The sequence below is a fragment of the Apis dorsata genome, unplaced genomic scaffold (assembly GCF_000469605.1).
Source record: "Apis dorsata unplaced genomic scaffold, Apis dorsata 1.3 scaffold_894, whole genome shotgun sequence".
NCBI classification, from domain to species: Eukaryota; Metazoa; Arthropoda; class Insecta; order Hymenoptera; family Apidae; genus Apis; species Apis dorsata.
Window position 1 is genome coordinate 271,792 of NW_006264009.1, and position 4,981 is coordinate 276,772.

A 4,981-nucleotide genomic window follows, 5' to 3' on the forward strand; every position below is an offset into this window, starting at 1 on the left:
AAAAATAAAAAAAAAATGCTGTAAAAAATAGAGTAGGGAAAAGAAGAAAAAAAACGAAATACGATGCAAATTCACCTCTCTATATACTGCGAGGTTAATTTCGAACGAGCAGGGTGTCAGGATCCTGTCACAGCGAGGTCTATGGCCGCAAGATTGGCAAAAGGACGAGGGGAAAGGGGAGCAAGAAGGATTCGATTGATCGCACAACCAAGAACGATCAGCTAGCGACGAAAACGACGTCGGTCCTGACCGGCCTTGAACGGGGCGACTTTGATGGAACGACCAACACACCGGAGGCGCATCTTTCGCGATACGTTTTCGCTTCTTTTCGCAATTCTCTCTTTCGTTCACCCTCCACCGAACAAAGTTTTTCTCCCTGCAAAAAGAATTTTATCCGGCAGTCGGTTAACGACAGTTTTACGAATCGGTTTGCCCCACCGCGAATACCCGATCTCCCCTTCTGTGTAGCCCTGAATAGAAGCGGTTTTTTCTTTTCTCTTTTTTCACCAACCAACGAAATGGCACTATATAGCGAAACCCTGAATACGGAAAAACTGTTATTGTCGCGATAAGTTTACTTTTTTTTTTTTCTTCTTTTTTTTTTTTAATATACCGTTGTCCTCCCGCGATACGATATATTGGCCACCCTTTCCACTTTTCCGACCGCGCGACCTTTGTCTTCTTTCACCCTCTATTTTTATTTCCCGCGTTTGATCGCGAAAACGTTGATCGCACACCGGAATCGGGGATGCTATACCGCACGAGCAGGCGTACGTTGATCCAAAGTATTTGATCGCGAACCGTCTCGAACACGCGTCTCTAAAACGGAAGGGAGCAGAAAGCCGAGGACGATAATCTGATGGCCGGGGAGAGGAAAAAAAAAAAAAAAATAAAACGAGCGGTATTTCATCCCTTTAAACTCGGCGGAACGTCGAAGAAACACGGAACAACCCCCGGTAGGAAGAGATCGAGAACAAACGGCTTAAGGTGGCCACCACCCCCTTCGTCTCTTCTGTTCCCCTTTGTCCGGGAAAGATCGCGTTATCGGTCGACAAAATATTGTTATCGTGCCGTAGCGATGGTGAATCACTGATGCGAGAACCCGGCGCACAAAGGGTGCCGTGCAAAAGGAAAGTCGATAACGATTGACCGGTAAACGTATTGACGAGGAGCATCGACGCGAGGGCCAAAGTGAAACGGAACGAGAAATCGTGGCGAACATGAGTATCTCCAATGCGCTACGGGGATTGCGACGCGGATGACCATTCCAAACTTTCCACGTAATCCAACTTGGACCGCGATCGCGTATACGTCACTTTTTATCACGGACGTTTACCACGACGATGCGCCGTGCGAAAATCTGAAACTTGATTTTTCTATATCTTTGTAAAAAAAAAAAAAAAAATCGTCGTTTGTAAATCTTTCTCGGCTTCTTTCTTTTCTCCCGAATCACCGTGCATATTCCCGAAGGAAAATCCTGTGACCCCGTTTCTCCGGTTGGTATTGCGTCAAATTAATGTGGCTAAAGAGACACCAAGTTACGTATACAATTATCGTAGACGGTGTAACTGTCGAGGGAATAGGATGACACGTGTTTCGCTCCGGTAAATGGCGCATCCTCAAAATTAGATAAGTAACTCCATGTCAATTTAACGAAAGTACCGTGAAGGGATTCGTTCAGTTTCACTTTACATCGTATTTCCAACGCTCGTTAAGAATATAAGTACGATATTTGGTCGTTTTATTTATTAGAGAAAAGGATTACGAGATGTACCCTTTTTGGACTTTTTTTTTTTTTTTGATCCGAAAACTCTCGAAAAAAAATTTCATGTGAAAAATGCTACACGAATAATACGATTATTGAAAATTTTAAGAAACATATAATAAGCAGGATAAAATTGGATTTTGAATGAATTATCGTATCTTGTTGTAACAATAAACGACAATGACTGTTGTATATCATTACCATATACCATTATCAGTCATAATTATTATAAATTTAAATCATCATTAAAAATTTTGAAAGCGCTGTACACAGATCAAGATTTGTCGTATTATACGTGTCTCGTATTTCCATCTTATCTTTTTCCTCTATATAGAACAAAACTTAAAAGTTTGTTTATTAAAATTTTTCCAACGATGAAACTATTAAAATTAATCTTCTAAACCAACTTAATCGAAAATTACTCCAAATTCTGACAATTGGAATATGTGCCAGAGCTATTTTCAAAATCACATTTTCCGATTGTCGACGGTACTTGACCTCTGAGGGCTCATATCGATAACAAATATATGGAAAAGTCTTTTATCGGAAATATGCTTAAAGATTTCGGATAAGAAGGAGATCTTTAAGAATAAAGTTCGCGCGAAAAATAGCTGATGGAAAATTTAAAATAATAATATATACATTTGAATAATCATACGTTTGATACAAGCTTCTTGTAAGCGAAGGAACGAACCACGCAAAGCAAGGAATACACGCACTTATTCCATTAATTTCCATCGGCACCGGTTGAAAACGGCTTGCACCGCACCTTGCGCCCAAAATCAATACGGCCCTGCGTGTAATCGCGTTTCCTATTATTAAAGATGCTTGGCTGCTGTGTACGGATGCGATTGTTCCCGTAGTATGCCACGTTGATAAATATTCCGAGGACGCGAGGAGAACAATCGGTGGGTAACGACGTCGCTCGTGTCAGCTTGTACCGATCAACGACGGAGACGATGCTTTTGTTACAACCAAGCACGTAGCCTGCATTAGCGTTACACGACACGATTATAATAATTGACAAAATTCCAAGAAGTTAGAAATCAACGGTTCAACGATGTATATTCCTAGAGAAAAATTTCCGTTTTTATCTATGTAGATAGCAGGTACAAACACAATGATGGTCAAAATTTACCTTTTTCTCCGAATCGATTACAAATATATATGTGCATAATAATGCAATACTATGTATCACACGCGATACTAAAAGCCTATTACGAGTTCAATACACTTTGCACAATTTATCCATGCGTGGAACGCGCCTATTTTCTCATCCCTGTTTATTGTTTACGAACTGTTATATAAACCACTTCGGTAATATTACGAGATAAAACAGATTTCACGGCTGGTAATTGTTCCTTTGATGCTCGACCTTTTTCTACTGTACGGACACCGGCTTGTTCTCTTATGTTAATCGAGAACGTTTTTATCTCGTAACTCATAACCAAGGATATAACGTTACGAGTAAAGTTCGTATTATGATGGTCGAAAGGATTCGTAGCTAGATATCGCCGTCACATTCGAGGTTTACGTGTGCTTCTGCGTGCGCATACAAATATTTGATGCACACGTACGTGGCTTCAGACTGTCCGAAAATTCGATGCCAACGTAACGATACAAGAACAAGTTTTAATCGCAAACGTGACATAATTTGATATGATGTTTAATTTCATGCGTTTTCTATTAAAATTTTTTCAACTTAAATCATATTAACATGTCACGCATATTGTATGAATGAAAACTCACTAGTACACTTTATTCTTAAATTATCCTTGTGTTGCTCCAAAATTATTGAATTTGCTGGAAGTGAATATTCTGGAATTGAAAATTTTGAAATTTTTTGAAATTTCAATAACACACTATTCTTCTTATTTCTTTTGAAGCAAGAAAACATAAAAAAAGAAATAAATGAAACACGCTCTATTTGCATTGTAATTATAGACATCATGCTTGTTACAGAGGGTAATGAACCCCGTTAGTTTGTATCGGTTTACAGAAAAAGAACAAACTACTGAAATATATATCAAAAAAATAAGTGAAAGTAAATGTAACGTTCATCGTACTCACCGCAATGCAGTGACCGCCACGCTTGTATCATGCAGAGCTTCCCTCCTTCGTCGCTGCGAAACTCGTGAAACGGGGGTTGAACAAGGGCTGCTGTTCGTGACAGGAACCACCGCATAACCAACAGTCACGTTTGTATCAGCACATCGGTTCGTATCAGCAGAACGGTCACTTTCTACACCGCACCACACGCGTTTCGTTCAAACAAATGCGACGAACACCGTTTATTTCCTAAAGAAACATCAGCAACCACAAGAAACGCGGAAACGAAAAGTTTTTCGAGCTTGTAGGGCCGCCGAATCGATGTGTGATGTTACACTTCCCAGCTGTCTTTTTTGATTCTGCGGATGTGCCCATTGCTATCGCCATCTGACGACGAATCTCCATACTATTCTGTTCACGAATAGGCGCGAATATTTAAACATTATATTAATTTTAACAATTACAAATAAATATTTCAATATATATTTATAAATGCAAATTATTTATACAAAATAATTCGGATGAATTTATAATTGATTAATTCATATTTAAGTTAAATTATATTATAAAAATATAATAAATATAATTCATTTATAGAAATATAATGAAATTAATACTTTCTAAAATAGCTTATTAGAATACATACATAATGCATTTATTCGTATAATTAAATTTATTTTCTACAGCATTTTCTTTTTGTATATAAGAATATAAGTTAGTTTGTAATCTTAAGTTTATTAATATTAATGCTTAACAATCATAATATGTAATTTTATCATGTTTATTTCACATAAATGTAATAAAAATGTATGTATCCTTTGTAATTGATATTACAAGATATTTTTTATATATTTACATATAAAATAAAGAGAGGTAAATTGGAATTAAAATAAGTCATATATTATTTTTTTGAAAGTTATACATTTGAATAAGTAAATAAATCATTTGTATGGATATGATATTATGAAGAAATTAAGTCACTTTATTTTTAAACTCCGCAACAATATACCTTGCGCAATATTTTAACAAAAGCAATAAATAAAACTCAGATATACTATTATTAAGTAAAATATATGAATTCTAAAGCAGATAATAGTAGTAATGTAATAATATTAATAATAATAATAATAATAATAATATTAATAATAATAATAATAATAATAATAA